Below are 22,137 nucleotides of genomic sequence, written 5' to 3'. Positions count from 1 at the left end.
TAAAGTGGCAACTATTGTTTGGAAAGTAATTTAATGTGGTTAAAGTTATTCTGATGGTTAGTCTCATGGTTTGAAACAACATCCGCCGCGTGAATATGTCGAACATATTTACGAGCTGAACTTGGCAGCAAAGAGCTAAATTGGAGTTTCAGACAATTCATGAATGGATGTCAATGTATTTTATGCGTTTTTGGACATTAAAAAAATAAATTCGGGTGGGGACACGGGAATAGAACCCGGGGCCTTATGTGTGCCAAACATCTACTCTGACACTGACCTAATCCCCACCTCCGTAGCTCCCTCATTATTTACCCTATTCAAACCTCATTAAAAGCTTCAAAGCTTTGAGCTCATCATTGACTCATCACCACGTCAGAATTGTATTTATTACATCAGCCGCACACATTTTCGCCGCCTTTTTATTGTTCAATATTTCACCAGCAGTCAACAATACAAAATGTCACAAGACACCACTTGCTACATTCACCGCTTTTCCTTACAGTCGGGATGTCTTTTCTCAATCACATTTCACACTCTTTCTCTGCGCAACAAGCACCATTCTAGAGCTGGAACCATTCCATCATTCTACAGCAGTTGCTCCAAGTCTGCTCTGGATTCAGGCTTGGTCTTTCTCTTCTGAGGTTTCTCATCCTCTACATCACAACATCGTTCCAAACGCCGAAACTCAACTCACCTGCATTCTTCAAACTTGAACGGCCCAATACCGTGAATCACTTCTTGTTTGTCATCTTCCTCAAAAAGATTTTAGTTTTAATCCGTGTCCAGAATTCCATTCCAAGTGTTGGGCAGTTTTCTCCTGGAAGAATTTATGCTCAGTATTAAAATTACCGTTGTCCTTTTCTCATCGATCCCAATCAGACCCATCCCTCTCCCTGGAGCCTCCTCAAACCCAGCAACCTCCCAGAAGTATTCCCCATTTGCCCACCATTAGCAGCCAGGCCCAGTTCATTGTTGGGGAACAGGAACAAACTGACTGTCATCTCAAAAGAACACGAATCCCTATTGCTGAGTGTGGTGCACAGCAGGTGGATCGTTTAACGCAGAGGATGATGCTGCTGCTCTTCAATGGCTATTGAACGTGGTATATTGTGCTAAAATTGCCTTGGCTTGAAACATTCTGACCATCAGAGTGACATCAGAAAACATTTCTTGATATATTTATCCATTGCAATTGATGGAATGGGAGCTTGGAGATAAATATAAAACATGCAATGTTACAGACGATTGTTCCATCAATGAAACGGTAAAATGCGGCTGGGTAGTTGGATTTTTTAAAAGTACAAAATTGACATGGGGACTCCGGGGCTTGAATCCGGGCCCTCAAGCAGACAAAGCTTGCACTCTGCCCACTGAGCTACGTCCCCACACTGCTTAGCTCGCTTTATTTACCCTATTCAAACCTCAATTTCCATCATTGAATATATCAAAATCAATGAAGAGGCCAAAATGTCACATAATACTTCTTGACTCCTCCTTACAATCACAATTTCCATCACATTGAGCACTTTTCTCCTGTCATGGGCAGAATGCACTATGTTGGCTGGGTTCTGATGTTGGTTTGGCGTGTGTTGCTCTTGCTCTTTTGATATATTGGTAAAATTGGTAAAATCGTAAATGCCTTATTAAAATACTTTTTTTTTTTAAAAGTGCTCCTTTCATTTTCTTCCATCCACGAGCAGAATACTTTTTTTCTGTGTATCAATATCAACATAAAAGAGTAAATGATGAGGTGGTCACATTTGGGCATGTCAGCAGAAAAAGCATATATGACAATTTTGTACAAGGCTAGCACAATGTCCTCACAGTAGTTTGAAATCTATCAAAAATCACAGCTGGACGTCCGGGAATAATAACTTCATTGAAAATTTGGAGGCAGTTCCGCCAACACTTCGGGTTGGGGGCAGGGTCAAGGGAAATGCCGATTCGCGAGAACCACAGATTTGTGCCAGGGAGGTGGGATGGAAATTTTTGGAAATGGAAGGAGAAGGGGATTAAGACACTAAAGGATTGTTTCTTAGGGGGTCGGTTTGCAGGATTGAAGGAGCTGGAAGTGAAGTTGGAGCAAGTGGAAATGTTTAGATATATGCAGGTTCGAGGTTTTGCTAGAAAGGTGATACAGAACTTTCCAGAGGAGCCGGCCTCCACATTGCTGGAGGAGGTGCTGACAACAGGGGGACTGGGGAAGAGGGTTGTGTCAGCGGTCTACGGAGCTATTTTTGGAGGAGGAGAGGGCACCACTGGAAGGGATCAAAGCAAAGTGGGAGGAAGAGTTTGGGAGAGGATATGGAGGAGGGGTTTCTGGTGTGAGGTGCTCCAGAGAGTGAATGCCTCCACCTTGTGCGCGAGGTTGGGGCTGATATAGCTGAAGGTGGTATACAGAGCACACCTCATGAGGGCGAGGATGAGCCAATTCTTTGAAGGAGTAGAAGATGTGTGTGAACATTGCCGGGGGGGGGGGGTGGGGGGGGTTGTAGCCACCTAAGATGGTCACTGGGCTACAAAATGGAGAACTGCTAAGGCTGTAGGGAGAAAACAGTCCTTAGCCAAGACAAGCAGTTTGCAAAGGCTAATTAGCATTCTGCACATATCAAACTAGTTTATGGCCAGGTGCAAGATCTCAACCGAAGGTGTAAATAGCAAAACGCTTTGCATAGTAATGAGGCGATCCAGATCTGGGCCCACACAATAGCAACCATTTGGGTTTGAATGGATACTTTGAGTGGACCGCCCAGACGAAAACGGCACCAGAAGTATCCATCACAAAAGACCCTAGAGACCGCCCCACCCATCGCGAAGAGACCCTCAGATTGGGGGATTTGTAAGATATCGATTGGGAAATGACCCAATCGATACATGGCAGGTAGAGGCCCGCCCCGAAAAGGCACGGACATTGGGGGACCTATAAAGGTAGACCCCGCACATGGTTCTGTCTGTTGACTCCGGCCCAGGTCTGTTGTGCTCCGGCTCCGTTGCTGTTTTGCTCCGTCCTCGCTGTTGTTGTTGCTCCGGCTTGCTGTTCTGACTCCGACTCCAGCCTCCAGATCCTGTCTTCCATCACCAGCCGTTGAGCACCAGCCATCGTTCAGTAAGTGCCAAAACGACGCTCGCTACGTGAACCCGGCATTGCTTATACATTATCCGACTATTAGAGAACAGAAGGTGCAGTCCAGAAAGGAACAAAGGCCTTGTCCCCTGACCTTGCTGGTTCCTACTTAAATAAGTATTTAGTCGTTTAAATAGTAGAAATAATATTAGTCTTTAGCGTATGCATGCGTATTTATTATATTTGTATAATAAATATCAATCGTTTGAACTTACTAATCGGTGTATAGTTTTATTACTTTGAACCTGACCTTGAAATACTTGTGAGGTGTCTAAATACGGCACCTGGCGACTCCGAGCTGAAAATACATACACAGAGCTGTAGTAGTGTTAAGCACACGGCCTTTAAACGGAGGCGTGTTAATACACTCCAATAAACGCGTAATACACTCAGTAAAACGTGCAACATTTAGTGGCGACTTCCTGACGGGATGCGGTTACAAGTGGCACCCCCACTCCGTCGAGGACCCTGAAATTTGAATCCGAAATCCAAGTAAAGAAAAAGGAAAGAAATCACAAGTATTCAAGGTGTTCAAACGAATAAACGTAATTCGGAAGTGTGTTTAGTGCATGCATACTACAGGGTTGTAAGGAAACCTGAAAGCATTTTTGTTGCGACAAACTTTCGGGAGTTTTGTGAACGGAACATAGCGTAAGCCTTACCCGTTTCGTGAGACATAACCTCAACACCCCCTGTTCCAAATTAAAGTGAGTCAGAGAAAATGGCCATGCAGGCAATGGAACGCCTCATGAATCCAGAACGGTTTGTGGTCGCAGCAACCAGCAGTAGCCGAGTAGGTCAGTGTCCCGTGTGGGAGCTGGAACTCCGCAAGTATCTGCAAGGAAAGGGATGGCCCCTTTGGAAAGAGTTCTGTATGAATGAGGAGACAGGTCCCGGAAGTATAGGACATACTTGGTGGGAGAAACTCTCTCAAATTCATAAGAAAAACCTTAGTAAAGCACGCAAGCCAATGGCAATCGTGTCCTGTTTGGCACAATTGCGAGGCACAGAGGAGGTCGTTCAGACGCTCCGGGCAGAATTAGAAGAGAGAAATCGGATGAATAAAGTGGATGTCAGGGACATCGAGAAAGAGAATATGGAACTTAGAGGGAAGTTGGCAGAGAAAGGTAGAGAGGTGGATGATGCCAAGAGGGCACATCAGTCTTGTCTAGCCCATCTCAGCAGTTCCCAGACCCAGTACGAAAAGGCCTATCAGGACGTGCAACGTGCCGTCCTGATAAGAGAAGAATCAGAGAAGCAGGTAGAGGCTTTGCAGAGGCAATGCTCTGACCTGAAGGCAGCTTTAAGAGCACTCCATGCTGCCACCACAGAACAAAGACAGAGTACAGTAGACCATGCAAAATGCAGGAAGCTGATTGCGGAGCTCCAATCGCTGCTTTCAGTGCAAAATGGGTTCCAAAGCACCTTTGGAATGCAGTTAGATGAGGAGAATGCCCCAGACTGGAAGGAATTAAGCGAGACAGCGCAGCGTTATGTTCAGGGAACATGTGCGCCAGCAGCGCAGCAGAAAAGACAAGCACCCCAACCCCCCACAGAGCAGATAGTTACCGCACCAATGAATCCAGTCACCACCCAGAGGAAAGCGACCACAGAAGGCGCACCCGATATCACCTACACCACCCCCTTAACTGTAACCCAACTCAGGGACGCGTGTGAGAAGATCACTCCGTTTCTCCCCACCGCAGACCCCACCAGTTTTTCGCAAAAGTAAAGCAACAGGCAACCATGTACGGCCTGGATGAGAGAGAGCAGGTTAAGCTCACGGTTCTGAGCTTAGACCAATCGGTAGTAGCAGCCCTCCCCGACCCACAGAACGTTGGCGGAGGCACCCTAGAGGAAATGCACACCTCCATTTTAGATGCCATAGGGTATAACCGAGGTGACCCAGTCGAAGGACTTAACAAGTGCCGACAGAAGAAAACCGAGCACCCTACAGCATTTGCAGGAAGGCTGTGGATCCATTTTAACGCAGTTTTCGGCGATTTAAATAGAGCCCATTTGAACCGTGAAAACATGGTTAAATGGACGCACACCATAATTTCCCATGCCACAGATGCAGGACAGAGTGCTTGCAACAGTTATGACCCCTCAGAAGAGGCCCATAATGAGAAGTGGGTCCTGAAAAGATTGTCCCGCGCTTGGGAGCAATCAGTTCAGGGCAGAGGCAAAGTGAAGTCCCCAGAAGAAGCTCAGGCTGCAGCGGACATTCAGGCAGTGAGAGCGCACCAAAACCCCGCATGGGTGAATGAAGGAAAGAACAGCCCTCCACAGAAGTCGCAGGAATGCTACAACTGTGGCCAGTTAGGACATTGGGCTAAGGAATGCAATGCACCCCAGAGATCACAGAGAGGCCAGCAGACAGGCACTCTGAATAGGAATAAAGCCAAACCAATCCATAGTATAGGGATACAGTCAGGACAGACCAATGTGGACGGGACGGACTGACGGTGTTCGGGCTCCCCCACTTGGGTCTGTGACACTCTTTGGGATCAATCCGGAAGACCGGTAGTCACAGCTAAGGTTAGAGGGAAGCCCATAGAGTTACTTTGGGACACAGGAGGGTCCCGCACCACGATTAATTCCACCACCACGGCACAGGCAGACACGTGGCCGACCACCTCCACCATCACACTTAGCGGTTTCACAGGACACTCGCAGCAGGGACACATTACAGCACCCGCAGCAATCCAGCTAGGGAATATTTCCACCAAACACCCCCGTCGTTCTAGTAAATCTTCCCCGGACAGCAGAACACATCCTGGGGATAGATTTTATGAATGCCCATAGCCTGTCGTTCGACCCAGTTAACCAGTGTGTCTGGCGAATGGCGAGATCAGACAGAGCACCCGCTACTCTCACAGTAGCAGAGTACGCCAATCGAATTAGCGCAGTAGGAGACTATTCATTTGACCTGACCACACTACACACGGACAGACAAGTAAAGGCAGTATTACACAAACACAGGACAGCATTTGCCAGTCACCGGCACGACTGTGGCAGAATGACTGGACAAATTCACGTTACCGGACCTGACCCCCGACCACAGAAACAGTACAGATTTCCCCTAGAAGCAGAGGGAGAAATAGAGAAAGTGATAGGTAGCTTATTGGAGCAAGGTGTACTTAGAACAGTAGCCTCCACCAATAATGCTCCTATTTGGCCAGTGAGAAAGCCCGACGGATCATGGCGTCTGACCATCGATTATCGGGAGCTCAATAAAGTAACCCCAGCAGTAGCCCCCACGGTAGCAACAAGTCCCGAGACCATGCTCAAACAGGGACTCAACTCCAAATATTTCACGGTATTGGACATTAGCAACGGCTTCTGGTCAATCCCATTGGCAAAGGCGTGCCAGTACAAATTTGCCTTCACCTTCAAAACACAACAGTATACGTGGACATGCCTTCCACAAGGATTCCACAATTCCCCCTCCATTTTCCACCGACGCCTGGCGAATGGTTTAGAAAAATTTTCCCGCCCCGAATGTCTGGTACAGTATGTGGACGACCTACTACTGCAGACAGACACAAAGGCAGAGCACATTGCGCTTCTGGCCGAGCTCCTGGAACTTTTAACCTCAATTGGATGTAAAGTTAACCCCAGAAAGGCCCAGATTTTGGAAATAAAGTGATGTATTTGGGTACAGTCATCACACACGGCAAACGCGAGATCGAATTCAAAAGAATTGATTCGATTGTCAAATTGCCCCTTCCCCAGAATGTTTCAGCCCTCCGGTCGTTCTTAGGACTGGTTGGTTATTGTCGGAACCACATCGACGGATTCGCGACAAAGGCAGCCCCACTCTCAGACCTCCTTAAGAAAGGAGCCCCCTGGGAATGGCTTCCGCAGCATACAGAGGCTGTGGAGGAGTTAAAGAAAGCCCTTAGCGCAGCACCCGCGCTGCAAGTTCCAGACCACCTTTCCCCCTATGCAATAGAGGTAGCGAGCACAGATCTGACCCTCTCGGCCGTGTTACTTCAGGAACGGCACGAGCAGCTAAGACCAGTGGCTTATGCCTCCCGACTTATAGACCCAGTAGAACAGGGATTTTCAGCCTGCGAGAGGCACCTCCTAGCAGTTTTCTGGGCAGTGCAATACTTCTCCTACATCACCGGACTCAACCCCATCACTATTTTGACCGAGCACACCCCCACACAGTTATTCCTAGACGGTCGACTGAAGGACGGTTCAGTTAGCCAGATTAGGGCAGCTAGGTGGACGTTACTTTTACAAGGACGCGACATTACGGTAAACGGACCCGCACACACACATTTTTAGCCGACAACCTCCAATACCCAGGACTGCCCCATGATTGTGAAATTGTAGCACCCCTACACAAATAGGACCCTTCATAGCGAAGACACCCCCAGGAAGATAGGGAACCCAAGACAAAGCCCCCAACACACAGACACGTGTGGCCCACTAGGATATACGTGGACGGTTCATCCACGGTTTTAGAAGGTGAGCGTATCACGGGATGCGGCATCTATGTCGAGGACGCGCAGGGTCGCGCTCTCGAAGAAATAGCTTTAAAATTGCCAGGTCACTTAGGCGCGCAGGCAGCAGAGCTCGCGGCCATAGCTTATATAGTGGACCACCCCGATTCTTTCCCCAGCCCGGCGGACATATATTCGGACAGTCTATATGTCTGCAACAGTTTGACAGATTTTCTACCCCTGTGGAGGACACGAGGTTTTGTCTCCACAGACGGGAAACCCCTTCCATCAGCCCCTTTACTCCGCCACATTTTAGATAAAGCGAAGGACAGAACCTTCGGCATTATAAAAGTTAGAAGCCACCATAGGTCATCCCCCCCTGGGAATGTAAAAGCCGACGCACTGGCTAAGGCAGGTTCCAGGCGAGGACACTTGTGGACACCCCCAGCTAGCGCACCAGCTAGCGCCCCTGTGAGCGCAGTTCAAGTCTCACACACCGATATCAAGGATTTAGCTTAAGCACAGAAGCAGGATGAGGATCTCAAGGAAAGATTTTTAAAGGCAACTTTGTGCCTCAGTTTGACAAATTTAGACACGCACTGACCACACATGAGGGTGTGATTATCAAGGACCAGCTTTATGTCATCCCGCAGCAGGACCGCAATCAAATGATTGCCTTGTTCCATGACGGGCATGGACATCAAGGAATCGACACGACCACGAGGCACCTCAGGCAGCTCTGTTGGTGGCCTAACCTAAGGACCGATGTAACCCACTACATCGAGAATTGCCTTATTTGCGCCCAGAATAACCCGGAGAGGTATTCTAAAAAGGCACAGCTTCGGCATACTCGACCAGTTAATGGCCCCTGGACAAACCTCCAGATCGACTTTATAGGACCATTGCCCCCTTGTAGGAATGGCTATAAATACGTTCTGGTGGTAATCGATACCTTTACCAAATGGGTAGAGGCATTCCCCTCAAGAACGAATACAGCTAAGACAGCTGCAAAGATCCTGACCCACCACATCTTCACGAGATGGGGTTTACCCAGAAGTATAGATTCGGACCAGGGATCTCACTTCACAGGATGTGTCATGAAGAACGTCCTGACCATATTCGGCATCAAACAAAACTTTCATATTGCGTATCACCCACAGTCCAGCGGGATTGTAGAGCGCATGAATCGGACCCTAAAATCCACACTCAGAAAATGGTTCAAGAGAACAACTCAACATGGGATTCAGTGCTCCCATTTGCACTCATGTTTATCAGAAATACAGTTTCAACTTCCACAGGATACACACCACACACACTCATGACCGGACGCCCTATGAAAGGTACAGAATTCCTTTTAGGACTGGACATGACTAGCCCCGAAGTGACGGCCCTCACCCATGAGAAAGCTGTTAAAGACCTGGTTGAGACTGTGAGGTCTGCACAGATCGCAGCCGCAGTTCAACTAGGGAAACGGCGTAGACAAAGCACAGCATGCTTTAATAAGAACGTACACCCCACAGAATTCCAGGTTGGGCAACAGGTAATGCTATCTGTATATAACCCCAGCAGTTTTTTGGCACCAAAATATTCCGGCCCGTATTCAATTTCGGACAAAATTAGCCCCTCAGTTTACAGGATAAAATACCCCAACGGGTTCCATATTAACCAGCTAAAGGCATATGGAACACAGTCTAACCATGCACACCATGTCCTGCTAGACGCAGCAAACACCTCGCCCCGCCCACTAGAGACACGTTTCCACCATCCCCCTCACAGACCAGTTCTTCATCGGACTCGCCCACGACTCCGCCCACTGACCACGACAGACCACGCCCCGAAACGCCCACAAGCTGCCGCAGCACAGACAGCGATACAGACACTGACTCTGAGGACAGCCACAGCACACAACACTACAGCCCACACTGCAGCGACTATGACCCCGACTCCAGTGACCCCATGGAAGTCACTTATATTAAAAACCCAGACCCACCACCCGACCCCGACTACCCCGACAATACCCATTCAGTTTCAGACCCACTACTTTGGCACAGGGACAATTCGTACAGACTTGTCCACAACGACGAAAGTGACCCCCGGTCACATAATTCAAAAATTTCATGCCTGATCCACACAAGGGTGTGGGATCCGGGAGAGCAGGACGACACGGTGTCTGAATCCCGATACGGCAACCCCTTTGTGACCCTGTTCACAGAGGCAGAGAAAAAGTGAGGTGTCCAGATGATGTAAAATAGGAGCCGCTTGAGGGAAGCGATATCCTTTCTGATGGAACCTGCACGTATGTTTGTTTGTGAGTTTATGTTGTTTCCTTGTTAATATGTTAAGGGTTTGCTTACAGATCTTTTCAGCTGAAAAGATTGTGACCAGCTCACCTTATCGGCTACAATATCTGAAGCCCAGCTCAACTTTCAAAAGGAGCATCTTGGCTCCTCCCTTGTTTTTAGGTGCCCCTCTATTCGGCGAATAGAGGCTGCAAACCCACGGTAAACACATTCTTGCCCGTTACTCCAGGTTACTCAGGCAGTGGACAAACGGCACTGAGGACCCGCCCTGTCTGAGAACCCACTTTGGTCAGCCAAGCTCGGGTATGGCACAGCACACCTTACCCGGGGATCCCATTCAAATCATACCCGTAGCGGCCCATACGCAACCCATTCGACCTTTTGTTTCCAATTTGTTTTCATTTTTTGTTAGGTAGCCCTTAGGCCGCCATCCCACATGCTATTTACATCCAGGAACATTCGGATGGTAAATTAGCAAAGCCTGCGAGACGGCTCGCAGGAGGAAAGTTGTTAGGTGTATTCTGTTCCTAAAATTCGCTTTTGAAAAAAAAATGAGGGGAGTCACAGGGTGTGACTTGGCCAGTCATTTTAATGGGTCAATTGGAATTAGAGGACAGATACACTAACAAGTACGGATATTAAACTGTGTATTGACAGATACTGTGCTTGATCCCATAGCTTTCGAAGGACGAAAGAGGGTTCACAGCAAGGATCGACCATACAGGAGGAAGAGGAAGAGAACGAAGAGAAGACCATGATGGAAGCCTACCTATTACTGTTAAATGTTATATTTGTATGTGTGGAAGCGAGTCACGTTTCCCCCACAACCCCCGCCGTCAATGTTTCCCTCACACCAACTCCCCCGTGCTCAGCTCTGATCAGTGAAGTTCAGACCTGGTGCACAAAATTTATGACATGGTACTCCATGTCATACGTGATTGAATCACTGCTAGTGATCGCAATCCTCTGCATAATCGTACAGACCCTCAGGTTGAGGAAGTGGAAAAGGAGAGCCTCCCGTTCCTGCCCCTCAACCGTCTATGGAGTTCGATCCCCTATTTTTCGGTTTCATCAATCCCCCTTGCCCCTTGATGAATAAAGCACTATGTGAATAAAAGATACCCATGTATTATATTGTCCTGAACTCGACTGCCGAGTCAGGAAGTGTTATGTAATGTGGTATGAATGAATAAGGTTTAGACTGTAATAAAATGTTTAAAGTAAGGATAAGGATAATAGTTGTGATAGGTAGAGGTTCCCGGTTTTGGTAATGCATGTCCCCTTTGACATAGCGCCAAGTAGAAATGTCAGGTAAAAAATTTTTCTTCCCATAGTCAAGGACAGAATAGACGCCCAGGAACTTGCCGAGGTCAGGGAACACAAAGAAGGCACCCAGAAGCACTCGAAGCAACGTGCATAGGTGATCCTTCACAATTTTATTGTGAGGATCACAAGGAGGGAATGTAGCCACCTAAGATGGACACTGGGCTAACAAAATGGAGAACTGCTAAGGCTGTAGGGAGAAAACAGTCTTAGCCAGGACAAGCAGTTTGCAAAGGCTAATTAGCATTCTGCACGTATCAAAACTAGTTTATGGCCAGGTGCAAGATCTCAACCAAAGGTGTAAATAGCAAAACGCTTTGCATAGTAATGAGGCGATCCAGATCTGGGCCCACACAATAGCAGCATTTGGGTTTGAATGGATACTTTGAGTGGACGCCCAGACGAAACGGCACCAGAAGTATCCATCACAAAAGACCCTAGAGACCGCCCCACCCATCGAGAAGAGACCCTCAGATTGGGGGATTTGTAAGATATCGATTGGGAAATGACCCAATCGATACATGGCAGGTAGAGGCCCGCCCCGAAAAGGCACGGACATTGGGGGACCTATAAAGGTAGACCCCGCACATGGTTCTGTCTGTTGACTCCGGCCCAGGTCTGTTGTGCTCCGGCTCCGTTGCTGTTTTGCTCCGGCCTCGCTGTTGTTGTTGCTCCGGCTTGCTGTTCTGACTCTGACTCCAACCTCCAGATCCTGTCTTCCATCACCAGCCGTTGAGCACCAGCCATCGTTCAGTAAGTGCCAAAACGACGCTCGCTACGTGAACCCGGCATTGCTTATACATTATCCGACTATTAGAGAACAGAAGGTGCAGTCCAGAAAGGAACAAAGGCCTTGTCCCCTGACCTTGCTGGTTCCTACTTAGATAAGTATTTAGTCGTTTAAATAGTAGAAATAAGTATTAGTCTTTAGCGTATGCATGCGTATTTATTATATTTGTATAATAAATATCAATCGTTTGAACTTACTAATCGGTGTATAGTTTTATTACTTTGAACCTGACCTTGAAATACTTGTGAGGTGTCTAAATACGGCACCTGGCGACTCCGAGCTGAAAATACATACACAGAGCTGTAGTAGTGTTAAGCACACGGCCTTTAAACGGAGGCGTGTTAATACACTCCAATAAACGCGTAATACACTCAAGTAAAACGTGCAACAGGGGCTAAACACATTCATATGTTTTGGTCCTGTCCAAAGCTAGAGGACTACTGGAAGGAGGTTTTTAGGATAATTTCTAAAGTGGTGCACATGAAACTGGACCCGGTCCCCTGGGAGGCCATATTCGGGGTGTCGGACCAGCCAGGGTTGGAAACGGGTGCGGAGGCAGATGTTATAGCCTTCGCCTCGTTGATTGCCCGAAGGCGGATCCTGGTGGGTTGGGGAGCAGCCTTTCCACCCTGTGCCCTGGCATGGCGGGGGGACCTGTTGGAATTCCTGAATCTTGAGAAGGTTAAGTTTGAACTGACGGGAAGGACAGAGGGGTTCTACAATTCATAGGCATTATTCATTATGCACTTTCAAGAATTGGATAACATCGAACATTAGTTGGGGGGGGGGGGGGCGATGGGTGTTAATGGGGGCTATGGGGGATTCCTGATTCCTTTTGTCAGCTGTTTATGTGAACATGTGGGTGAATGGTTTGCGTTTGGTGGGAGGATGGGATCGTTGTTATTGATATGGGGATTGGCATATTTGTTACTGATTATTGCTTATTGTTGGTGGGTGTAAATTGGGGAGAAAATATGAAAAAGGAGGCAAATAAAGAAATTTTTTAAAAATCACAACTGGAAAAATGTAACTTCAAGTTCCAAGTACAAGAAGAAAATACATTTGTTACTGCTGTTATTACCTTCTAGTGGACCAACATATATCTTTATTCACATATTGGAAGATATTATTTTTTTTCCCATAAATTTAGAGTGCCCAATTCATTTTTTCCCAATTAAGGAGCAATTTAGCGTGGCAAATCCACCTACCCTGCATATCTTTAGGGTTGTGGGGACGAATCTCACGCAAACACGAGGAGCATGTGCAAACTCCACACGGACAGTGACCCAGAGCAGGGATCAAACCTGGGTCCTCGATGCCGTGATGCTGCAGTGCTAACCCACTGCGCCACCCTGGTGCCCTCCATATTGGAAGATATTAAACCTAATTCGATCTCAGGTGTAAACATCCCAGTCAGTTGAACTATATAATTCGATGGTACTTGGCATCAAAAAAGTGGTAGGAGGCTGGTTTGGGGCTGGTTTAACACACTGGGCTAAATCGCTGGCTTTGAAAGCAGACCAAGGCAGGCCAGCAGCACGGTTCAATTCCTGTACCAGCCTCCCTGAACAGGCGCCGAATGTGGCGACTAGGGGCTTTTCACAGTAACTTCATTGAAGCCTACTTGTGACAATAAGCGATTTTTATTTTTTTTCCAGCAGGAGGAACGATGATGGTGGGTGCCCAAGGGCAGGCCTGAGGAGGTGCGGGATGCAGGCTGGCCCATGGGGGGTGGGGGGGGGGGGGGGGGGGGGGGGGGTGGAAGGGTGCTTTGCCCCCCCCCCCCCAATATCCAGGCTGATCACGTGAGGGTTGAATGGGCCGGTCAAAAGGGGCTTTGTGTTCACACATTTAAAAAAATTGAAGGCGGATGTGGCTATGCTACAGGAGACTCATCTGAAGGTGGGGGACCAGACTAGACTGAGGAAGGGATGGGTAGGACAAGTATTTCACTCGGGATTGGATTCTAAAACAAAGGGGATGGCGATTTTGATCAACAGTCGGGTGGATTTGAAGTGGGAAGTACAGTGGCTGACTCTGGGGAGAGGTATGTTATGGTGAGTGGGAAATTGGAGGGGTCGCCGGTGTATTAGTGAACATCTATGCCCAAACATGGAGATTTGGGAGACAGAGGGTGAAAGAATTTTCATCCTTCTCCCATATGCACAAGGTGTACTCCCGAATAGATTTTTTTGTGTTCGGTAAGACGTTGTTGGCGGGCTGGTGTATGTTGAATACTCTGGGGTCCGGTATGGGAGGCACTGAAAGCAGTGGTCAGGGGGAGTTTATATCGATTTGGGCACATAGGGAGAAGGCGGAGCAGGCAGAAAGGCTAGTGGAGGAATTCCTGCAGGTGGATAGGAGGTATGCGGATGCCCTACAGGCGGGGCTGCTAAAGGAGCGGCAGAGGCTGCAGATGGAGTTTGGACTACTATCTACGGGAAAGGCGGTGGAGCAGTTGAGAATGGGAGAGGGGCGGTATATGAGTATGGGGATAAGGGATGCAGGATGCTAGCGCACAGTTGAGGAAACAGGAGGCTGCAAGGGAGATCGGGAAAGTGAAAGATGCAGGAGGGAATACGGTCTTGGACCCGGCGGGGGTGAATGGGCCTTAAGGGGCTTTTACAGCAAGTTGTATGAATCGGAAGCCCCAGCCAGGGGGGAGGTGATGAGGCGGTCTTCAGAGGGGTTGGAGTTCCGAAGGTAGATGAGGAGTTGGTGAGCCTGGAGGCCCCAATTGGGATGGTAGAAGTGGTGGAGGGGCTGGAGGCAATGCAATCGGGCAAGGCCTTGATTCCGGACAGGTACCCGGTGGAATTTTATAAGAAGTTCTCCGAGATATTGGAGCCGTTGCTGGCATGGGCTTTCAACGAGGCGAGGGAGCTGGGTGTGCTCCCCCCAATATTGTCACAGGCTTTGACGTCTCTCATTTTGAAGCGGGAAAAAGACCCTGAACAATGTGGGTCATACAGACCGATTTACCTGCTAAATGTAGATGCCAAACTAGTGGCTAAGAACTTGGCTTCGGGAATAGAGGATTGTGTTGGTATGAGAGGATTGGGTTGATATGAGAGAATCAGATGGGGTTTGTAAAAGGGAGGCAAACGGCGGCCAACATTAGGAGGCTACTTAATGTGATCATAATGAGAGGAAGAGTTGGTGGTAGCCACGGACGTAGCAAAGGCCTTTGATCGGTTGGAGTGAGAATATCTGTGCGAGGTCCTGGGGAGATTTGGGTTTGGGCAGGGATTTGTGGACAGGGTCCGGTTGTTATACATCAGGCACCGGTGGCGAGTGTGCGAACAAACCGGGTGAGTTCCGGCTATTTCAGGCTTGCACCGGGGTCGAGGCAGGGTGCCCACTTTCCCCACTGCTGTTTGTCCTGGCTATAGAGCCGTTGGCGATAGCACTGAGAACGTCGGGGGTCTGGTAGGGGATAGTGCGCTGGGGAGGGGGGGGGGGGGGGGGGTGGGGTGCACAGGGTCTCGCTGTACAGGGATGATTTGCTTCTGTATATTTCAGACCCACAGGGGGGAGATTGGGGGGATTATGGGGATATTAGAGGAATTCGGTCAGTTTTCGGAGTATAAATTGAATATGGGCAAGAGCGAAGTCTTTGCGATTCAGGCGAGGGGGCAGGACAAGAGACTGGGGGAGTAGCAGTTCCAGGTGGCAATGGGAAGCTTTCGGTATTTGAGCATCCTGGTGGCACGAGAGTGGGAGCAGCTGCACAAGCTGAATCTGGGTCGGTTGCAGAACAGATGAGGGGCAACGTTGGAGGTGGGATGCGCTCCACTGTCATTGGCGGGGAGGGTGCAGACAGTGAAGATGACGGGGTGTCCCAAGGTTCCTGTTTGTATTTCAGAGCCTCCCAGTTTTATCCCCAAGGCATTCTCTAAAAAAGTGAACGCGGTGATCTGGGGATTTGTGTGGGCAGATAAAACCCCACGGGTGAAGATGGTGCTGCTGGAGCGGGGACAAGAGGGGTGCTGGCCCTTCTGAACTTTATAAATTATTATTGGGCAGCAAACTTAGCGATGGTCAGGATGTGTGTAGGGGGAGGGGTCAGTTTGGGAGCGGGTGGAGGCGGCCTCATGTAGGGGCACGAGTTTAGGGGCACTGTTAACAGCACCTCTGCCATTCTTGCCGGCCACGTACTCCACAAGCGCGGTACTGGTGGCAGCCCTGAGAGTGTGGGGACAGTGGCGGCAACACATGGGGCTGGAGGGGGCATCGATGCGAACACCGATAAGTAATAACCACCTGTTCACTCTGGGGGGCACTGACTGGAGGGTTCTGGAGATGGCAACGGGCAGGGATCGAGAGATTTGTAGATCTCTTTATCGATGAGGGCTTTCCGAGCTTGGAGGACTTAGAAGAGGAGTTTGAGCTTGGGAATGGGTTCCGGTTTCTGCAGGTGAAGGACTTTGTGCGGAGGCAGGTTTCGACCTTCCCACACCTACCGCCCCAGGGACTACAGGATAATGTGGTGTCGAGAGTAGGACTAGGGGAGGGGAATGTTTCAGAGATCTACAAGGAACTGATGGAGTGGGAGGGAGCCCCGCTAAGGGGAGGTGAAGTGAAAGTGGGACGAAGAGGTGGGTGGGGAGCTGGAGGCCCGATTATGGGAGGAGGCCCTGAGGCAAGTCAATGCATCCACGTCGTGTGTGGGGCTCAGGCTAGTACAATTCAAGGTGGTCCACAGAGCGCACATGACGGTGGCCAGGATGAGCAGGTTCTTAGAGGGGGTGGAGAATAGGTGTGGGCGCTGTGCGGGGGGACTTGCGAACCATGTCCATATGTTCTGGGCATGACCGAGGTTGAGAGGTTTCTGGCAAGGGTTTGCTGATGTCATGTCAGAAGTATTAACGGTGAGGGTGATACTGAGTCCAGAAGTGGGGACCTTTGGTGCGATGGAAGATCCGGGAGCCCAGGGGGGTGAGAGAGCCGATGTTCTGGCCTTTGCCTCCCTGGTGGCCCGGAGTCAGTTCCTACTAGGATGGACAGACTCTGAGTCCCCGAAGTCTGGGGTATGGGTTAACAACATGGCGGTTTCTCAGACTCGAAAAAATCAAGTTCGCCTTGAGGGGATCGCTACAGGGGTTTACCCAGAGGTGGCAGCCGTTCATTGAGCTCTTCAAGAAAAATCCAGCGGTCAGCAGGGTGGAGGTTGAGTAAGCTGAGGAAGACCAGTGGAAAGTGGGGCTGGGGAAAGAGATCCTGTTTGTGAAAGCCATGTTGGCTGGGGTTTGTTACTAGGTGGGTGTGTTGTTTATCTTGTTTTGTTCCTTTTGATACCTGATGGTTCAAATTAAGGGCGACACTGTGGCACAGTGGTTAGCAATGCTGCCTACAGTGCCGAGGTCCCGGGTTCAATTCCCGCCTCTGGGTCACTGTCCTTGTGGTGTTTGCACATCTTGGTCACACTAAATTGCCCCTTAATGGGAAAAAAAATTGGGTATTTTAGATTTTTTTATTTTTTTTAAATTGTTAAAATTATAAATGCCTTAATAAAATATTTTCTTAAAAAAAGGAATTCTACATAAATTCTACTGCAGTGTTACCAAAACAAAGGTCCATTGTATTATTTATGCAACCCAAGAGATACACACTCAGGTTAAAAAAGTCACTGTTCCTGGCAGAGAGCTTTATTCACTTGTTTGAACAGGTATAACTATAAATAATATTTCAGTGACGAGTACTAAACATGCATTTTTAAAGGTGGTGGAAAAGGATGGCAACATTGCACATAAATATTCAATAAACTGTCTTAAGGCTCAGATTAATTCAGCGTTTTCAACAGTGTACTGCCAAAATTCCACCAACACATCTCCTGTCCCACCACGGACGACAACACTCTTGACCACTGCTACTCAAACATCAAGGGCAAAAAACCTACCGTTCCATCCCCGACCGCAATTTGGAAAATCAGACCATAAGACGGTGCTCCTTCTCTCGGCATACAAGCAGAAACGTAAGGGGAGATACCGGCTCAGAAGCTCAAGCAGTGCTGGTCCGAGGAAACAGAAGAGCCCCTACGTGACTGCTTGGAGCCAGTGGACTGGTCCATATTTAAGAACTCATCGATCAAACTAAATGAGTATGCCACCGCCGTCACAGACTTAATCAGCAAATGTGTGAATGACTGCGTGCCAAAGAAAGCAGTACGTACAAGCCCCAACCGTAAACCATATCTTAATCGGGAGATTGACTCACTGCTCAAGTACAGGTCTGAAGCGTTCAAGTCAGGTGACCCTGACCCACACAAAAAGTCCAGATACGACCTACGCAAGCCATCCGGGACGCCAAGAGAACAAGCTAGGGTCACAGAGTAGCGTTACAGACTCTCGTTGGTTGTGGCAAGGCCTAAACAACATAACAAGCTACAAAGCGAAGCCGAGCAGCATTTCCGGCAGCAGCACACCCCTCCCCTATGAACTAAATGCACTCTATGCTCGGTTCGAGCAGGAAACCATCAATCCGCTGTCGAGTGCCCCAGCAGCCCCGGATACACCAATACCCACCTTGACAACTTCCAAAGTCAGATCGGCCGCCCTGAAAGTGAACCCTCGGAGAGCGATGGGCCCGGACAGGGTCCCTGGTCATGCACTCAGAGCCTGCGTGGACCAGCTGGCAGATGTGTTCAACCCGTCCCTACTCTGCTCCGAGCTCCCCACCTGCTTCAAGAAGACCACCATCATACCGGTGCCCAACGCTGCCTCAATGACTCCCTTCCAGTTGCCCTGACATCAATCGTAATGAAGTGCTTCGAGAGGTTGGTCACATCAACTCCATACTCCCAGGATGCCGAGATCCACTGCAATTCGCATAGCGCCGCAACCGGTCCACAGCAGACGCCATCTCCCTGGCCCTACACTCATCCCCTGGATCATCTCGACAACAAGGACTCCTACATCAGACTCCTATTTATTGACTACAGCTCCGCCTTCAACACCATAATCTCAGCCAAGCTCATATCAAAGCTCCATAACCTAGAACTCGGCTCGTCACTCTGCAACTGGATCCTTGACTTCCTGACCCATAGACCACAATCAGTAAGAATAAACAACAGCAGCTCCTCCATGATAGTCCTCAATACCGGGCGCCCGCAAGGCTGTGTACTTAGCCCCTTACTACACTTCCTTTTCACACGACCTGCGTGGCAAAATTTGGTTTCCAACTTAATCTACAAGTTTGACGACACGAACATCATGGGTCGGATTCTTGAACAACGACGAGTCAGAATACAGGACGGAGATAGAGAACCAAGTGGAGTGGTGTAACAACAACAATCTATCCCTCAATGCCAGCAAAACTAAAGGGCTGGTCATTGACTCAGAAAGCAAAGCACTGTACACACCCCTGTCTGCATCAACGTGCCGAGGTGGAGATGGTTGACAGTTTCAAATTCCTAGGGGTGCACATCACCAAAATCTGCCCTGGTCCACCCACGTCGATGCTACACCAAGAAAGCACAACAGCGCCTTTACGTCCTCAGGAAACTAAGGAAATTCGGCATGTTCTCATTGACTCTTACCAACTTTTACAGAAGCACTGTAGAAAGCATCCTACTGGCTGCATCACAGCCTGATATGGCAACTGCTTGGCCCAAGACCGCAAGAAACTTCAGAGTCATGACACAGCCCAGTCCATCACACAAACCCGTTTCCCATCAAGTGATTCTATCTACACTTCCCGCTGCCTTGGGTAAGCGGGCAACAGAATCAAAGACCCCTCCCACCTGGCTCACCCACTCTTCCAACTTCTTCCATCAGGCAGGAGAAAGTCTGAGAACACGCATAAACAGAATCAAAAACAGCTTCTTCCACGCTGTTACCAGACTCCTAAACAACTCTCTTATGGACTGACCTGATTAATACTACACTCCTGTATGCGACACCCGATGCCGATGTCTATGTATTTACATTGTGTACCTTGTGTTGCCCTATGATGTATTTTCTTTTCTTTTCATGTACTAACTGATCTGTTTGAGCTGCTCGCAAAAATAATTCTTTTCACTCTACCTCGATACATGTGACAATAAACAAATCCAATCCAATACTGGCCTGTGAAAAGGCTGCACAACTATAGAACTATATTGAGATTTTACAGGGCTGTGTCTAATTAAGTTTTGATGTCATACATTTTTTTTCTGAAAAGTTTGAGTACCCAATTATTATTTTCACAATTAAGCTGGCAATTTAGTGTGGCCAATCCACCTAACCTGCACATCTTTGGGTTGTGGGGGTGAAACCCACGCAGACACGGGGAGAATGTGCAAGCTCCACACGGACAGTGGACCCAGTGCCGGGATTCGAACCCGGGTCCTCAGCACCATTGTCCCAGTGCTAACCACTATGCCACGTCCCGCCCTAGATGTCATACATGAGAAACATCAGGCTCCAGACATTTAGAAACCTGTTCCCTTGTACTTGGATATCTATTATTTCACACAGTAAATCCGCACGTTGTGCTTGTATTTCTGAAAATCCCAACAAAGCCATAGGAACCAATGTTAAAAACAGAGTTAATTTCCTGTTTTTTCCCCCGGGTGGTGGAAGACCCAATGGTACAAGTTGCAATACTGGAGCATCCACGTGCAGCAGAACTGTGCACTTACAAAAAAAAATCACTAAATATAAAAGAAATATTGGACAAATTGCTAACACTTACCGGTCTCTCTAAACGTTCCTCAGTTGGAAATTACTTTCTGGAAATTGCTTCCAATGCGCTCAATGGATTCATAGATGGCTGATTGTGCATTGAGCAGTCTTCAGGCTGTGCCACATGTGGACAGGTGTTTAAAGCGTCAGTTAGAGAAGTTGCTTAGCGGTTTTTACACTCTGTCTCTTTGACCGAGCCTCTTATATATTCCCAATGATATTTCTGTTTGGTGTTATCCAAATGAAACTTCTGTCATTTTGGTCAAGTTGGTGGAGATGTTTGACCTCCACAGGGAGGAGGCTTGGAGTGATTTAGCACCAATGCTGGGCATGTCGGCTTCTTGGCATCAGCAGACTACTAGCTCCACCTACTGGGTGTTTTGGACTCATATTTAAGAGTGATTCCGAGGTATTGCAGCACTCATCCCAAGCCTGAAACAAGCAACCTGAAAATGCCCCCCCCCCCCAGTCTCACCTGCTGCAATCATAAAGCAAAGGCCAGATTGGGGGTCCATAATTAATCAGGTGATTGCAGAGTCAGCATGGTGAAGAATAAGTAATGTGTCGTCCTGTGTTATTTTTCATTTTTCCAATTAAGGGACAATTTAATGTGGCCAATCGACCTGCCATGCACATATTTGGGTTGTGGGGCTGAGACCCAAGCAGGCACTGGAGAATGTGTAAACTGCACACGGACAGTGACCTCAGGTCCTCAGCACTGGGCAGCACAGTGGCGCAGAGGGTTAGCACTGCGACCTCATGGCGCCAAAGACCCAGGTTTGATCCCGGCTCTGGGTCACTGTCCGTGTGGAGTTTGCGCATTCTCCCCGTGTTTGCGTGGGTTTCGCCCCCACAACCCAAAAAATATGCAAGCTAGATGGATTGGCCACGCTAAATTGTCCCTTAATTGGAAAAAATGAATTGGGTATCTTTATTTTTTAAAAAGGTCCTCAGCACCAGTGCTAACCGCACCATGCCGCCCTGCCGTCCTGTATTTCTAACCCAAACAAGCCCCGCGATGAGGAAAGTCATTTTACCTGTGTATTGTAGCAAATGCTGTCTCTAACCGACTTTAAAATGGCCTCTGTCACACACAGCAGGCACACCTGGAATTCCAAAATTAAAATCATCTTGCAGAGCCATGCCATGGGTCTTTTCATCACAAAAATGAGCAGCTCAAACTTCCTGCTGGTTTGGATATATTTTCTTCAGAACTTGGCTGCAGCATTTTAAAAAAAAAACATGAATGTAAATAAACATATCACTTTTTTCACAATGGTGTTAATCAGGTCACAGGACACAATGCCAGATCAAAGTTGATGATGACATGGAACACAACTAGGATGATGCACAACATGTCAATGATGACAAATGAAAAACCCCAAATAAGTCAGAAAAACAGGCATTAATGAATAAATGATTGTAGAACAAAAATATATTAAACAGGGTGACTTAAAGCAAGGACAGTAAGAATCTTACA

General features: G+C 48.3%; 1 long non-coding RNA gene across 2 annotated transcripts in view; it reads right to left on the bottom strand.

Moving 5' to 3' along the window:
- The window catches only part of LOC119962377, a 58,514-nt gene extending 36,762 nt beyond the window's left edge, over positions 1-21,752 (bottom strand). Inside the window, exons 1-2 of one of the 2 annotated variants that reach the window (XR_005459855.1) lie at positions 21,695-21,752; positions 695-817 (exon numbers count right to left, since the gene is read on the bottom strand). This is a non-coding gene — a long non-coding RNA (uncharacterized LOC119962377). Of the gene's footprint in view, positions 1-694; positions 1,507-21,694 lie in introns of those variants that run through there. The other variant, XR_005459853.1, reaches the window with a different exon arrangement.
- Positions 21,753-22,137: the final 385 nt, after the last annotated feature.

The sequence above is a fragment of the Scyliorhinus canicula genome, chromosome 1 (assembly GCF_902713615.1).
Source record: "Scyliorhinus canicula chromosome 1, sScyCan1.1, whole genome shotgun sequence".
NCBI classification, from domain to species: Eukaryota; Metazoa; Chordata; class Chondrichthyes; order Carcharhiniformes; family Scyliorhinidae; genus Scyliorhinus; species Scyliorhinus canicula.
The sequence above is the reverse complement of the archived record's forward strand: the minus strand, read 5'-3'. Positions and strand labels throughout refer to the sequence as shown.